The sequence below is a fragment of the Henckelia pumila genome, chromosome 4, assembly GCF_033568475.1.
Source record: "Henckelia pumila isolate YLH828 chromosome 4, ASM3356847v2, whole genome shotgun sequence".
Lineage (NCBI taxonomy): Eukaryota > Viridiplantae > Streptophyta > Magnoliopsida > Lamiales > Gesneriaceae > Henckelia > Henckelia pumila.
The window spans coordinates 39,399,267-39,417,597 of record NC_133123.1 but is presented as its reverse complement, the minus strand read 5'-3'; positions in this window follow the sequence as shown (position 1 = coordinate 39,417,597).

The window sequence follows — 18,331 nt, the reverse complement described above, 5'->3', positions numbered from 1 at the left end:
TTAGGTTCTATATGAGAAATAAAAGCAGCATGCATGAATTCATTAATCATCTGACCTCTGGTTCTCAAATGTGCAGATGGATTACCTATTACTAAGTTTGGTGGATGAGTTTTGGACCATCTGTAATTTGGACCAAGTTGATCTGTGTTTCCTTGTTGATCTTTGACCGGCTAAATCGGTATGATATAAATCTACTGGTAAGCGTACCAGGTCAAGTAATAGTAAAGTGGACTGAGAGTCCAAGTATCGATCCCACAGGGACTGTTGTCAATTCTCAAGAATTAATTATTTTACTTAATCTAGACAAAATAATAAAAAACAATTTGATTTAAATAAAATAAGAAAATAAAATAAAAAACTGCTTAAGAAATAAAAATAAAAATAACTGAAGATAAAAATAATTAAAACAAAGACAACCAAAACACACGTAGGTACCGAACAAATCATGTAACATGTAGTTGATTCAGGACTCAGATTTAATCTTAATTCACGGGAATTCTCCTAATTTGTTCAAAGGACTATTTCTAAAACAATCAAACCTATTCAAATATTGATGAACTAATCTTTCGTAATTCTAATCAAATTTGAATGCATTAAAAATTTGTGAAAATTCAGTTTACACCCAAACTGCACACTGAAACCGAATTCAATTTCTAGTCGATTTTACAATATGTTGATTATCAAAGTGATCAAAATCGAAACCTCCGCTGTCGACTTGGAATCGATTAACATGCAAGCAAACAGTTAATCAGACTATTCACAAGACAAATATAAATCTGACAATCAATAAAACAAAATCAACTCTGAAAAATCCCAAACAAACATCCAAATTTTCTACATGAATTTGTTCGGTCCAATCACGCCGTCTTGGTTGAAAATAAACTACTCAATAATTTAAAACAATAGTCAAACAAAAATTAAGAAAGAAAAGAAGAAAAGAAGAAAAACTCTGATGGAGCGTCTTCAATCTCCACGCCCGTAGCCGCCTCTCGCCTCTTGTCTGTGTTCTCTCCGTGTTGGAACCCCTAATCTGATGAATATATTCGTATTTAAATGCCCAAGGGTCTTCAAAAGATAGCATCCAATTCGAGCAAGAGTTTCTAAAAATACAGATTCTGCACGCTCCGCTCGCTCGAGCGAGCACAGGTCTCGCTCGAGCGAGCAAATCTCTGTCCAAATATATTTTTTTTCAGTCCAGGTCTCGCTCGCTCGAGCGAGCATAGACTCTCGCTCGAGCGAGTTAATTTTTCTGCTCCGCGCGACGATTTGGAAAAATTCATATATTAAGATCTAGCCGTCGGATCAAGCTGAAATTTGGACAGCAACTTTTAAATATCTTGAAATTTATTCCGAACGGTGGAGATCGGATTTGGGTCTCTTTAAAATTAAATTTGATTTTTCGATCAAGGCTGCTCCGTAATTCACTCTTCAAAAATCCATTTTCCTACAAAATTAATTCGAGGAGTGAAATACACACACATGAACTAAAACACATAAAAACACATAAAAGCAATATGAATGCACATAAAATAGATATAAAAATAACATGAAATAATGCACACAAAATGCACTTATCAATCTTGATCATCGTGATGTGGAATATGATCTGTGTTTGTAGTAATCTCATTCTCAACTGGTGGTTCTTCTGGTCTCTATTCTTCAACTTGATCTGGTTCACATTTAATATTTTGTATGATCTGGATTTCTTCTTCATCATCTGAATCAAGCTTTGCATCCTCAATTCTTTTACTGAGATCATTTAGGCTTGAAGATTCATTAGTGACAGATGTTTCATTAAAAACAACATGTATAGATTCTTCAACTGTTAGAGATTTAGTATTATATACTCTATAAGCTTTACTAACAAATGAATATCCAAGAAACAAACCAGCATTTGATTTGACATCGAGTGCAGTCAGATGAGTCTTACCATTGTTGTGAATGAAACATTTGCAACCAAATACCTTGAAGTATGATATCACTGGAACTTTACCATACCAGATCTCATAAGGTGTTTTTCCAACTTTCTTATTATTAATTGATCTGTTCTGAGTGTAACAAGCTGTGTTTACAGATTCTGCCCAAAACTTTTGTGAAATACCTGAATCAGCAATCATTGTTCTAGCAGCTTCCTTTAGAGTTCTATTTCTCCTTTCTGCAACACCGTTTTGTTGTGGCGTTCTAGCTGCTGAATACTCATGCTTGATTCCATGATTTTCAAGATAAGTAGACAGAGTTTGATTTGTAAACTCGGTTCCTCTGTCACTTCTAATTTTATCAATCGATTGAGATTTCTCATTTTGAAGTCTTAAAAGGAGTTTAATCAATTGGGTGACAGTTTGATCTTTGGATTTTAAAAATATCACCCAAGTGAATCTTGAGAAATCATCAACAATAACCAAGGTGTACTTCATTCCCCCTAAGCTTGTTACTGGTATAGGACCAAAAAGATCCATGCGCAATAGTTCTAAGCTTTTGGAGGATGAATTACATCCTTTGTTTTTAAAAGTTGATTTGATCTGCTTACCTAGTTGGCAGGCAGAACAAATTTTATCTTTTGAAAACTCAATTTTAGGCAGACCTGTAACCAATTCATGTTTACTCAGATTGGCTAAAGCTTTGAAGTTCAAGTGATTGAGTCTCTTGTGCCATAACCAATTTTGGTTCACTTTTGCTGCTACCAGATAGACTGAAGTGAATGGTTGATCCGACCAATTGACTTTATAAGTGTTTCCATTTCTTTCACCTTTCATAATGATTAGTCCAGATTGATATTTTACAGTGCAAGTGTGCTTTTGGAACTCTACGCAGTAGTTATAGTCACACAATTGACTAATACTAATCAGATTGTATTTAAAATTTTCTACGAGTAATACATATTTAATATGAATATTTCCATGGATAAGCTTACCCTTACCCATGGTTGTACCTTTAGAGTTATCTCCGAAAGTAATCTTAGGTCCTGATCCTGGTATATATTCAGATAGCATTCTTCTGTCTCCTGTCATATGCCTTGAGCATCCACTATCCAGATACCACACTGTTTGTTTGATCAATTCGCCCTTGTTTTCCTACAAAAAGAAAGTAAAATAACTTTGGTCCACATTCCTACTTGGGTTCATGCTGGATTAATCCCTTTGGAATCCATACTTGGATTATCCTTACAGGCTTTCCATGATGTTGTCCTTTGGGAATAACATATTTATCTGATGACCTTTGTGCTTTGTGCTGTGTCTGCCACGTGTTGTGATTAGATCAATTATTCCCATTTGAATTCCAATACTTTCTATACGAGCTGTTAGAATGTGGTTTATGTTGAGTTGACAAAGTTCTCTGTCTTTCAGAACTATTTCTAGACCAATTTGATCTAGATCTAGTCCATCCTGACTTAGATCTATCTGGCTCAACATATCCCAGCCCTTTGTATAAGAGTTTGCTCTGATGAGGTATTGAATATGTCATAGGGATCTCTGGTTCATATATCGTGCTGGATCTCACAAACTTCATATACTTTAAGCTGTTATTTTTCACACACTATTGAGTGATTGGAGTAGATGAAATTCCTTCATTTGTGCTGTAGCCTAAGCCAGATTTATCTCCAGCTTGCTTTTGCATTCCGGTAAGTTTATCTAAGGATATAGATGCCTTATTCCAAGAGTTTACTAGATCTGTTAATCTCTGATTTTCAGATAAAGTTTCTTGTAGCTTGCTTCTCATATCATTGTTTTCGGTCATTAGCAAATTTATCTGAGCTCTTAGACTGTCTGATCCAGTGTACTCATTCGAGTTACTTTGATCTGACTTATCTGTTGTGCTCTTTCCATTTGTTCTGACTTCATCAAACTTAAGAGATAGCATGCGATATTTGTTGGAACACGCGTTCTCTGATCACACGGATGTGATACCCGGAGCAGCGGAAGTTTAAAATTTTATTTTTCGATATGAAACGATTCCATATCGTGGGTATCAAATCCAAACGATTAAAATTTTGCAAGTAAAAATATAAATTCACAATTAAATATTTTTACCTCTTCAAGCTAAGGCTTGATTATGGACTCCAACAGAATTTAATCTGCTCTTCTTGTAAATCCCAGGAACCGATGACTTGCTCGATCAATCTTCGGAATTAGGTCCACGAACAGAAAAACTAAAACCTTCTGATTGATTGCACTAGAAATCAATCAGATGTTTATCGAAGAGAATAAACAGATTTGATCTGTCAATTCAGAATGTAATTTTTCACAAAAATCACAGCCTGAATTATCTCAAAAAGGAGAAGAGAATTTCGAAAATTCCCTTAGAATATTATAAGTGATTTTTTAAAATTTCAAGGATGGAATACATCTAATTTTCAAACACTACACCTATATTTATAGATAATTTCTAGACTAGATTAAGTTATAATTATATTAGGACTCTAACTCCTTAGGGCCCATAATCCATAACTTAAGCCCAACAAGCCAAGCCTGTAATTATAGAAATTAATATAAAATTTATCATGACTCCGATTGATAAACTGATTTCACCAGTGTGCACAGAAAACATTTCTGCATCTTTTAAAGTCAAGATAATTTTTCTGAATCCGAATTCAGTGATTTCCAAAAATGCACATCCATATGTCATTTTAGGAAATTTCACTCCCTTTAGTTAAGAAGTCCAACTTCTCTTTCATTAAATTTAACTCTTTAAATTTAACTATCTCAACGGGATTTAGTAATCCATTACTTGTGTGACCCTCAATGGTTCAGGGATACAGCTAGCCGTGGGCTCACAACTCCTTGTGACTCGAAACAACAATTTCCGACTTACCCATCGAATCATGGTAAGAGCGCCTAGCAACATCGCCCCATGATTCCCTAGGTATCACTGATAGTGCCTGCAAGAACCAGTAGATTTTGGTTAGCGTACAGTACGGTCCCTTCATCCATATATCCCGATCGAATCAATAATCATTGGTGCATCGAGAGTCGTTCGAGATTCGATAACTATGCAATGCATCTTGAAGATCAAATAGTGACATCGCATGTGCTACTAGGAAACCGAGTAACCTAAAACACATCATGTACTCTGGCCAGAGATTCATCACACTAATATCTCCTCAGATCGCATAGGATATCCACACTAGCAAATATGTGGTGAATCCTTGACAACAAAGCATCGACTCCTATATGTGTCTTAACTGTACCCAATCCCGATACCTGATGACCTCAATAGAGTCGGTAAATGAGTCAAAGTACAGTACTAGCATATAGAGTCTCAATGATGTTTCAAGTAGTAAGGACTAATGGTGTACAACCAAAACCGCGGACTTATCCACTCAAATAATAATAACCACTTGGAAAGTCCGAATAGGGTAGTTCGATCATTCATCATATGAATATCCATTTGCATGCTTTGAACATCTTCATGTCCATTACCAATGAAACGTGGTACTTGGCATCACAAATGCTAGTCTCAATCTCGAGCGATCCTTATCCTTATTAGCGGACGGCTCAATTGACTAGGAACTGTTTAGAATATACAGTGACTATAAGATGTGTTTCATAATAGTGATCTCTCTTTATTCACTATCTCATCTTACTTACACTATAGTATATTCAAGGTCTTTATCAAAACAACAATAGTATATCACAATATAACAATATGAAGAAAGACAAAGAAAATGCCATTAATGAATGTAAATTATATTAAACAAAGATTGTTTATACATAGAGTCATAAAAGCCCTTAGCCACAAGTTGGCTAACCGGGCACCCACTCTTTCAATCTCCCACTTGCCCTAAAGCCAACTAGTCATACTACGTAATCCCATTGCTTCGCGATGTTTGTCAAACAATGGTCCTGGCAAGGGCTTAGTAAGTGGATCAGCGATATTGTCTGTAGAGGCCACTCTCTCGACAGTGATGTCTCCTCTTTCCACAATCTCCCGGATGATGTGGTATTTTCTCAGTACGTATTTGGATCTTTGATGAGACCTTGGTTCCTTTGCCTGAGCAATGGCACCAGTGTTGTCGCAGTACACCGGAACTGGACCAACAGCTTCAGGAATTACGCCCAACTCTTGGACGAAATTCCTCATCCAAACGGCCTCTTTAGCAGCAGCTGATGCTGCAATGTATTCTGCCTCAGTGGTGGAATCCACTATGGTGTCCTGCTTGAAACTCTTCCAAGAGACAACACCGCCATTGAGCATGAATACAAATCCAGAGGTTGACTTTGAGTCATCCACGTCTCTTTGGAAGCTAGAGTCGGTATAGCCTTCCAATTTCAATTCTCTTCCTCCATAAACCATGAATATATTCTTAGTCCTTCTCAAGTACTTAAGAATATCCTTCTTGGCTTTCCAATGCATTTGACCGAGGTTGGCCTGATATCTGCTCGTGACACTCAGAGCAAAGGCTACATCCGGTCTGGTAGATATCATCCCATACATAATACTACCTATGGCTGACGCATATGGTATGTGTGTCATTTTCTCTATCTCTTCGTCAGTTTTGGGACACATAGACTTGGATAGAGAAACTCCATGACACATAGGTAGATGTCCTCTCTTGGACTCATCCATAAAAAACCTTTTCGATATGGTGTTGATGTAGGTTGCTTGAGTGAGTCCTATCATTCTCTTAGATCTATCTCTATAGATCATTATCCCTAGAATATAGGAGGCCTCACCCAAATCCTTCATCGAGAATCTACCTGATAACCATATCTTTGTTGACTGCAACATTCCTACGTCATTTCCAATGAGTAGGATGTCATCAACATAAAGCACTAAGAATGTCACCGCATCCTTAACTACTTTCTTGTACACGCACGGTTCCTTCGGGTTTTTGATGAAACCAAAGTCCTTTATTATTTCATCAAATTTCTGGTTCCAACTTCTTGATGCTTGTTTGAGACCATAAATTGATCTCTGAAGCTTGCATACCTTATGCTCGCTTCCCATGGATGTGAATCCCTCGGGCTGCGTCATATAAATTTTTTCCTTAATGTTTCCATTAAGAAATGCAGTCTTCACATCCATTTGCCATATCTCATAGTCATACCATGCTGCTATGGCAATAAGGATTCTTATGGACTTGAACATTGCGACTGATGAAAAGGTTTCATCATAGTCAACTCCTTGTCTTTGAGTATAACCTTTTGCTACCAATCGTGCCTTGTAGGTTAGTACCTTGCCATCAGGCCCAAGTTTTCTCTTGTAGATCCATTTACACCCTATTGAAACAATTCCATCGGGAGGATCTACTAAAGACCAAACTTGGTTTGTATGCATTGAGTTTATTTCCGACTGCATAGCATCAAGCCATAAATTCGAATCCGCATCAGAAATTGCTTCCTTGAAGTTTTTTGGATCACATCCAATGTCGGGTTCACTTTGATCCCCTTCAAGAAGAAGACCATATCGAATAGGAGGTCTAGAAGTCCTCTCGGATCTCCTATATGTAGGCGTGTCCACTGAAGGTTCTTGAGGTGTGGGATCGTTATTTTGTATCTCAGGTTCTTTTCGAATTTCTTCGAGTTCCATCATCTTGCCTTTCTTATCTAATAAAAACTCTTCTCCATGAAGGTGTCATTCCTCGAAACAAACACTTTTGTTTCAGTAGGATGATAGAAATTATATCCGATTGAATTCTTCGGATATCCTACAAAATAACATAAGGTGGATCGACTATCCAACTTATCTCCCACAGTCTGCTTCACGTAAGCAGGACATCCCCAAATCCTCAAGTACGAATACTTAGGAGCTTTGCCATTCCATAACTCGTATGGAGTTTTATTCATTGCTTTGGTGTGAACTTTGTTCAACAACAACACCGCCGTTTCAAGTGCATAGCCCCAGAACGAAGGAGGGAGCTCAGTAAAGCTCATCATAGATCGAACCATGTCCAACAAAGTTCGATTGCGACGCTTCGAGACACCATTCAGCTGAGGTATCATAGGAGGAGTCCACTGAGAGAGAATCCCATTCTCTTTTAGATAGCTCAAAAACTCGGTACTTAAGTATTCTCCACCTCGATCCGATCGAAGTGCTTTAATACTTCTACCTTGTTTGTTTTCTACTTCAGCCTTGAATTCTTTGAACTTTTCAAATGATTCAGACTTATATTTCATTAAATATAAATACCCATACCTAGAATAATCATCAGTAAAGGTAATGAAGTAGGTGTGACCAAATTTAGTACCGATACTAAATGGTCCGCAAACATCTGTATGGATCAAATCCAACAGATTTTGACTACGCTCAGGCTTCCCTTTGAAAGGAGATTTAGTCATTTTTCCTTTTAGGCAGGACTCACAAGTAGGTAGAGAGTTAATATCAGACATATCAAACACGCCCTCTCCCACTAGCTTGTTCATCCTCCTTGAGGAAATATGACCTAGCCTAGCATGCCAAAGGTTTGCCGGGTTTTGACTATCGTTTTTCCTTTTATTTGTTGTTACCGGTTTATCAACATAATTAATTGGAACATCTTTTAATTTTAAGTTATATAGATCGTTTTCAAGTTGTCCATTTCCAATCAAACATTCATTCTTGTAAATATTGCAAATCCCATTTACAAAATTACAAGAAAAACCATCTCTATCAAGCATAGAAACAGAAATAATGTTTTTAACTAAATCTGGCACAAATAAAACATCTCTCAAAAATAACTTAAAATTGTTCTGCAAAACTAAATAAACGTCTCCCACTGCTTTGGCTTCAACTCTGGAACTATTTCCGAGCCTCAGCTGGGTCTCACCCATCCTAAGCTTACGACTTCTTGTCATCACCTGCAAATCATTGCAAATGTGAGATCCACATCCGGTATCCAATATCCAAAAAGTAGTATTAAGTGAAACATTTATTTCAATGTAAAACATACCCTTTGCAGTTCGCAACTGCTCGAGGTATTCCTTGCAGTTACATTTTCAATGACCGGGTTTCTTGCAGTGATGGCAAACATCTCCAGATATGTTCACGTTTGAAGCTTTTGTCTTGACCTTCTTCTGTGGTACAATTTTCTTGGGTGGGGCAGAACGTTTCTTACCCTTTCCACTTGGCCCCTTCTTGGAGTAAGAAGAGGAGCCAACCAAGAGTACCGGTTTATCCTTCTTTAATGTGGCCTCATAAGACACAAGCATATTAACCATCTCTTCAAGGGTGGCCTCTATTTTAAGGCCCTGAAATTAATCATTTTGGGATTAGTGGAATTTATTAATTATTAGAATTGAATTGATGGGAATTAGTTGAGCCGAGATGGAATTGATTTAATTTGGAAATTTAGGGACCGAGTTGCAAGATGAGGAGTTGGACCAAGTCAAGACATTGACTTGTTATTATTATTATCTCCATCACCATCACTCCCCATCATTCTCTCCTCTCTCCTCCTCCTTCTCCCTCACGCCATAGAGAGACCGAGACGCCATGGCTTTCTTTTCCAAGTTTTTGCTCCGTCCAATTCGCTCAATTCGACCGTCAGATTTCAGATTCGAGTTGAGATTCACGATCACCGCAACGAGGGCTTCGTTTGGACGTAATTTTTGCTACGATCCATAGACTTTGATTTTGTTGGGTTGTCAGAATTTGATAATCTTCGAGTATGTTGTTCTTGAGCTAGCATAGATCGTGTATTCGAAGTTGGTTCAGAAAAAGAACAAAGTTTGGATTTTATATGATTTTTGGAGGTTAATTTCGAAAATGGGTCTTTAGATTTTGGTTGGATTTTGATTGTTTGGTTGGTTTAGAAGATGATATGGATTGGTTTGAGTGGTTTGATGATGTTGTTGATTTTTGGATTGACCGTTTATAGCCGTTATGCCGTCGAAATTGAGTTTTGGATTATCGGTTGTTTATTCGGTTTGATTTCCGGGTTTTATTTGAGTTAGAAGATTTATATCGAATCCGTATGTTCAACTTTTTCAGAGTTTGATTAAAGGATTCGGGGTTGGAACGAACTGGAAGTTGAATCGTTTCAAGGATTGAAGACGGTATAGTATTTAACTTCTTGTTTGGCTTGTTTTGATTCAATTCGATATTAATTAAGTTCGTTGTTATTTTCAGATTTGAATCCTCGACGAACTTGAAAAGGTAAGAAGACGACAATTGAATGAATGAGACGATTAGCTCGAATTTGAATTAATTCGAGTGCCCAAAAGAAATCACATACTTGCATGCTACTTGAATTATATGATATTTGTTTTACTTGAATGAGTTTTGACTTGCATTGCATTCATATTGAGCCAATTACCTTGGTTTTACAGGCAAGAGAGGCCTAGAAGAGTTAGACGTTCTGTGGACTATAGTTGAGTGGCATTGGTTAGCATATTTTTATCAATTGTCGAGAAACACTCTCTATAGGTGCCCAGATTCTAGAGGAGTAAAATATTCACCGTCCACCTCGATCGGGAGAGTCGGTGAGTTGGTGATATTTTATCCTCGGGATCCCAAATAAGAGAAGAGGACATTTACCTCGTGATTATCCAGACTTGATAATCCCAGAGTTTTAAAGACATGCATTGCATTATATGCATTTGAATTGAGTTTAGACATGCTTTTGGAATTGCTTGTCTTGTATGTATATATATCTTGTTTCGATATATTATTTGATATGCATGTTTTGTCTCTTTTACTGGGAATTGTATTCTCACCGGATTATCCGGTTGTCGTTTTGTTTGTATGTGTACTTGACGACAGGTGAGGCAGGACCGTGTCAGAAGATACATGACTAGATCTAGTTGGAAGTGATAGAGTAAGACACCGTCTAGAAGTTTGTTCTTTTAGCAATCTTGCATTATAGGGTTGATGAAATTTCATGTCTTGATTCATGTTTAGGGAACTCGAATTTATTCGATTTGTCGAATGATTATATCGTCAAATTTGTATAATTAAATCGTTTTTGATGGTATTTCAAATCCCTTATTTCATGTATGAGCTATGGATTGAACCTTGGTGGCTTGGATTGTTGATTTTGAGTTTGTAAAGATTGCTCTTTCCCTGGTTTTTCTGCAGCTCGAATAGACGGCGTGGGCGCGCTGTTTTTGGCGCGGGCGCGCCGTGGTTCCGCGAGGCGTGAGTGCGGGCGCGCTGTTCCTGGCGCGGGCGCGCAATTTCCTAGCGCGGGAGCGCTGGTTTTGCGAGGTCTCGGCGCGGGCGCGCGACCCCTTTTAAAAAAAAAAAATTGATTCGATTTAACCGTGGCCTTTCGTGATTTATTGTGTTTAATTATTCGAGATTAGACGATTAGAAACAGGGTCTCACATTAAGAGGTATCAGAGCGGTAAGATTCTTGGATTTGAATTAGAGTGAGCGGGGTAGATCGAGTCCGCATGAATTGAATTCTCGCATGTGATTGATTTATTTAAATGATTATTTAAATATGTGCGAGCATGATTTATTGATTCTTGAATTAATTGAATTACATGAGTTGTGATTTAATTTTCGAAGCACGATTACTTGATTTGATTGAAAAAATGCTTTATTATTTATGAGTTACTTGGAATTACGTGGCGATGTGATTTAAATTTTAAAGCATGAATTACTTGGAATATGAATTGTATTTTAAGTTCGGATCCGAGTTCCACCATCTGCTTGAGCTAGCAGATCAGAGATTGTTGTGAGGTGAATTAGAATCCGATTGAGATCCGAAATTCAATAATCTGTAGTTGAGTAAACCTATCGAACAGAGATGTGGAACACGGAATTTTGAGATGGAGATTTGGTACTCCTTTTCGTACTGAATATCAGAATTGTCTCCTGAAGAATTTTAGCAGACGACAACCAGCAGTAACTCCTTCGACTGATCTAGATTGTACCACTACTTCACTGATAGATGTCACCCTGACACCGATGGGAGTTCTACCGAGAAAGTTTTGGTCGTTTAGGTTACCGATTTTGAAGAGTACCGAGAATGCTGTTGGATGCGGGAGTCAAATAGAAGAGATCGATCAGTTGGGTGATTCTCCGAACTACACAGATGATCGGAGAATTCGGTTAGTGTGGTACCAACTTAGAGGATTGTTAAAGGTTGGTAGTATTTAAAGAAGAGAGCATTAGGGAATCAAGGTTCGATCACTTTTTGGAATCCGCTTTCATCCGAATTTCTTCGACATATTCCTTTTCACCGTTTGATCAGAGTTAGAGGGACTTGGAGATACTCTTTCATCGAAGAGAAAGCAGTTTATGAAATCAGTGAGCAGTGCTTTGATATCAGAAGACGCTGTCAGGTCTGTCATCAGCCCGAACACTATGCCAGAGTTCGTCATCGTGATATTATCGAAAGATCTCCGAAGGGAATTTTCTTGTGTCTTTAACTCCGACAAAGATACTAGCCGTTTCAGTTGCTCCTATCAGCCGCAATGACAGAATCTATGAGAACTTAATCATTTGGCGAATCAATCTTCGAGGCAACAGATTCTAGTTGTACTCTTATTGAGGATCAGCCTTAGATTTCACCGATGACGACCGCAGGAATCAGTAGATAAAGGATTACTGTGGATTGTTTCAGGAAGTTGACAGATTCAGATCCGAGTCAAGAGACGAACGGAAATCCTCCGGTAAGGATTCTCGATTTCAGGATTCTTTGTTAGTTGATCTGCCGAATGACCTTCTGATTTAGAATTTCGCGGAGGAATTCTCTCGTTCGTAGTTGATGTCCTATAATCTAGCCTGAATTGGTTGATAAACCAGTGGTTAGAGATTTGCTAATATCATCCGGATGAGGTTTCTGGATTACCTCTGAGTCATGAGGTTAGATTCAGCAATGACTTGAGATCAGACATCATCAGTTTAGAGTTTGACAGGAAGAAGTATTGCAGATTGGACTTGGATCGACGTATGACTGCCTTGGAGTATAGTCGTACCATTTGAAGTGAAAACTCGTCTATTGTATCGTAGATCTTTTGAACTGAATCTATCAGAGGTATTTAGATGGAATTATAATTCGTATCGATCTTTTTGGTTCTGTTCGAAGTATAGTACTGATCATACAGAGTTTGGAGATTGGTCTTACAGAACTGCATGCCGAGACGTTGCATGCTATGCTATTGAAGTCTGAATTTGGATTGTATCGAGATTTCCTTTCCTCGATCATGTAATTCTAGAGCTGGAATTTCTGTGATTATTGCAAGATCAAAGCTGCGTTGATTGAAGCCAATTCGACATCTGTATCTGAGAATTGAAGGTTTTGAGTTCTATAGCAGATTTTCGAGAGATTCTTATCGTTGTGGAGCCGATTTCTCAGCTAACTCCAGAGAATGCACTTGTACCTGAACCTAATCTTATGAGATCAGTTTGTTTGACGCGAAGAAGAGATCCCCCAGAGCTCCAGTAATTTTTATTTCCTCTGTACTGATGATCTTCAGTGTATTGCATCTTCTTATCCAGATTCTGGAGGTATTCTTATTCAGAGGAAGTCTGTGTTAGCGCAGCCATAGTAGCAGTTGGGCCAGTTCGAGACTCAACATCCGATTCATGTTATTGAATTGGCAGTGGTCTTATTGCTTGTTAGATCGGGCATCACTATTTTCAGTGAAATTTTCGAGGTCTTTTCTGAACTGAGAAGTCAGAGTATGAGTTTTGCAACCGAATTGATTTTGAGATTGAGGAACATATTGGATATGGTGAAGAATCTGATGGTGAATTCCAGTATCATCCGAAGTAATACGAGGCAGCAACGGAGGTTTGAACAGAATGATCTATTATTATTTTATCTACTACCGTTATTCTCTTTGAACCGATGAATCTGTTCTTATTTTATCTACTATCCTTGACTTTTCCGACCGATGGGTGTAGAACTTCTGATTTAGAGGCTGGAATAGATATGGAGTTATCAGAATTCTTTTATCCGAACTGAGCCAGAATTGATTTAGAAGATGGAGATAGCGTAGAAAACAGATTCGTTTTGGAGAATTTAATGAAGAAGAATTAGAACTGGGTGCAGTCTGAGTTTCAGGACAGTGACGATACCTCAGTTATAATTGTTTTGTTATGCCAGAGATTTTGATTGAGACAGAGTATATTGAGATTGGCACTTTGCAGTTATTCTTTAATCTTTCAGACGACCGAACGATATTCAGAGGATTGAGGAATCGATCAGTCTGGAAATTAGAAGCTATCTGAGCTTTATTAGACTGATTGCAGAAATCTGCTGTGGTATTCCGTACGGAATGAATTCCAGATTCGACCCGATGTTGAGTATTGGTCCGGAAGAATTTCAGATTGTTTTGCCCTGTCACAGTTTATCCGTGCAGAATCGAATTGGGGAGCGTTAGACTCGTGGTCACGGAGGTATAGAACTATCTGAATTGGAGATACTATCTGAGTATAATCGAGATATCGTTGTAGTCTATTTCTGTTTCCGTGCATAATGGACTTCAGACACGACAGTATGACTGGGATTGTTGTCAGGAGGATTTTTTCCAGATAGTTGATTTGTCAAAGTATGTCCCCTCAGAATGAGATTTTGAGTTAACTCTCACCTTGAACTCAGTCTTCAAGAGACTTTGTTATTGGATTATTATCGGGTTCAGTTTATTATCCTCAGAATGACGGACAGCCAAGAATAAGCGATATAGATTTTAAGAGGATATGCTGAGCTGTAGTGCAAGATTTTGGCACTAGCTGGATGGATTTATCATCTTTTGTGAAGTCTCTGTACAACAGCTATCAGACGAGTACCTTGATAGCATTTTTTTTAAAAATGAGTTGTATGAGAAGAAATAGGGATCCAAATTGAATTGGGATGATGTTCTGAGTTCCCGGCCTTGGGATTAGATTTGATTCGAGTTTTGATAGACGGATGAAGTTTCCTGTCTAAGAAGGAGACGACGTGAGAAGAAGTATGAACAAAGTATTCGGATTCCGACGCAGATCTCTGTACTTACGTTCACGGAGGCCGAGTAATTAAGAAGATTCCTCCTTTTTGAGGCTGTGGCGGTTATGATAAGGGAGAGAACTGTCTCGATGAACTCACGGGTTCCTTTGAGATTCTAGAGGAGATAGGCGATCTCGCCTACCGACTTTTACTCCTTCAGTTCTCCTTGTTTCCATCACTTTGTTCTTCCGTATTCTTCGGGTATTCTCGACATGCTTCACGTCTTTTGTTGCCAAGTTCGCAGATTTTCTTGATGTTGGGACGAAAATCGATGTGTCGCCAGTTTTGTTTGAGGCAACCGATTCAGAGTTGATCATATATAGCTGTAGCTTCTTAGAGGAACTGTTTCAGATGAGATTGTGCCATTGAGCCGATACAGATTTAAAGAAATGGTGCAAGAAGCGGACTTTGATTAGAACCGCGATTTCAAAGTTGTTTTGAGAGAAGAATTATTATAGCAGTCTTCTAACTGTATCTTGTTTTTGTGAGATGGAACTGCTTTGATTTCGAGGACAAAATCGATTCTTAGAGGGGGAGAATTGTAAGGCCCTGAAATTAATCATTTTGGGATTAGTGGAATTTATTAATTATTAGAATTGAATTGATGGGAATTATTTGAGCTGAGATGGAATTGATTTAATTTGGAAATTCAGGGACCGAGTTGCAAGATGAGGAGTTGGACCAAGTCAAGACATTGACTTGTTATTATTATTATCTCCATCACCATCACTCCCCATCATTCTCTCCTCTCTCCTCCTCCTACTCCCTCACGCCATAGAGAGACCGAGACGCCATGGCTTTCTTTTCCAAGCTTTTGCTCCGTCCAATTCGCTCAATCCGACCGTCAGATTTCAGATTCGAGTTGAGATTCACGATCACCGCAACGAGGGCTTCGTTTGGACGTAAATTTTGCTACGATCCATAGACTTTGATTTTGTTGGGTTGTCAGAATTTGATAATCTTCGAGTATGTTGTTCTTGAGCTAGCATAGATCGTGTATTCGAAGTTGGTTTGGAAAAAGAACGAAGTTTGGATTTTATATGATTTTTGGAGGTTAATTTCGAAAATGGGTCTTTAGATTTTGGTTGGATTTTGATTGTTTGGTTGGTTTAGAAGATGATATGGATTGGTTTGAGTGGTTTGATGGTGTTGTTGATTTTTGGATTGACCGTTTATAGCCGTTATGCCGTCGAAATCGAGTTTTGGATTATCGGTTGTTTATTCGGTTTGATTTTCGGGTTTTATTTGAGTTAGAAGATTTATATCGAATCCGTATGTTCAACTTTTTCAGAGTTTGATTAAAGGATTCGGGGTTGAAATGAACTTGAAGTTGAATCGTTTCGAGGATTGAAGACGGTATAGTATTTAACTTCTTGTTTGGCTTATTTTGATTCAATTCGATATTAATTAAGTTCATTGTTATTTTCAGATTTGAATCCTCGACGAACTTGAAAAGGTAAGAAGACGACAATTGAATGAATGAGACGATTAGCTCGAATTTGAATTAATTCGAGTGCCCAAAAGAAATCACATACTTGCATGCTACTTGAATTATATGATATTTGTTTTACTTGAATGAGTTTTGACTTGTATTGCATTCATATTGAGCCAATTACCTTGGTTTTATGGGCAAGAGAGGCCCAGAAGAGTTAGGCGTTCTGTGGACTATAGTTGAGTGACATTGGTTAGCAGATTTTTACCAATTGTCGAGAAACACTCTCTATAGGTGCCCAGAGTCTAGAGGAGTAAAATATTCACCGTCCACCTCGATCGGGAGAGTCGGTGAGTTGGTGATATTTTATCCTCAGGATCCCAAATAAGAGAAGAGAACCTTTACCTCGTGATTATCCACACTTGATAATCCCAGAGTTTTAAAGACATGCATTGCATTGTATGCATTTGAATTGAGTTTAGACATGATTTTGGAATTGCTTGTCTTGTATGTATATATATCTTGTTTCGATATATTATTTGATATGCATGTTTTGTCTCTTTTACTGGGAATTGTATTCTCACCGGATTATCCGGCTGTCATTTTGTTTGTATGTGTACTTGACGACAGGTGGGGCAGGATCGTGTCAGAAGATACATGACTAGATCGAGTTGGAAGTGATAGAGTGAGACACCGTCTAGAAGTTTGTTCTTTTAGAAATCTTGCATTATAGGGTTGATGAAATTTCATGTCTTGATTCATGTTTAGGGAACTCGAATTTATTCGATTTGTCGAATGATTATATCCTCAAATTTGTATGGTTAAATCGTTTTTGATGGTATTTCGAATCCCTTATTTCATGTATGAGCTATGGATTGAACCTTGGTGGCTTGGATTGTTGATTTTGAGTTTGTAAAGATTGCTCTTGCCCTGGTTTTTCTGCAGCTCGAATGGACGGCGCGGGCGCGCCGTGGTTCCGCGAGGCGTGAGTGCGGGCGCGCTTTTCCTGGCGCGGGAGCGCTGGTTTTGCGAGGTCTCGGCGCGTGAGCGACCCCTTTTAAAAAAAAAAAATTTGATTCGATTTTTCCGTGGCCCTTCGTGATTTATTGTGTTTAATTATTCGAGATTAGACGATTAGAGACGGGGTCTCACATCTATCTTGTTCATATTGAAGTTCACCACAAATCCGTCAAACGACGAAGGAAGAGAAATAAGTAACAAGTCCGCGTTTAGTTCATGCTCCAAAGTCAAATCGAGTGTTACCAACTTTTCAATGAGCCCAATCATGTGTACCCCATGCTCACGGACCGAAGTCCCATCTCGCATGCGGCATGTCATGAGCTCTTTGACGGTGGCATACCTCTCCGACCTTGACTGATCTCCAAAAAGTTTTTGAGGTGCATGTGTATGTCAGCAGCATTCACGACATCCTCAAATCGCCTCTGGAGTTCATCAGACATTGAAGCTTGCATATAGCATTTATCCTTGATATCATGGTCCCACCATTGATCAAGTTTTGCCAATTCTTCCGGACTTATATTAGCCGGTGCTTCCTTTGGAGGATTCTTTTCTAACACGTAGAAAATTTTCTCCGAGTTTAAATCAATCTTTAATTTACGGAACCATTTCGTATAGTTTGCGCCAGTCAATTTGTTTTGTTCGAGAATTGAGTATAGTGGATTTCGTGAATTCATTGTAATGAAATACTGAAAAGAAACAGACAATAATCAGTGATTGTTTAATTAATTTACTAAGACATAAAATATGACGAGATTTAATTTTATGAATTTTACTCCCACTATTTTAACGATTTCAATACCCTCTAGTGAAAACGGGAAACTTGTTTCCTTAGTGGGAACATGGAGTCCAATTGACAAACTATAGTCCCGAATAATATCAGTCAACCATAATTTTCAAAAGGTAGAGCCTAATTGCTTCCAAATCAACCCCCATGTTTTTACCTCATGTCCAATAAGGGCCCAATAATATGACGCCGTTTAATGTGACATGTCAAGATGACCCATCAATATTAAGTTGTGATGGAC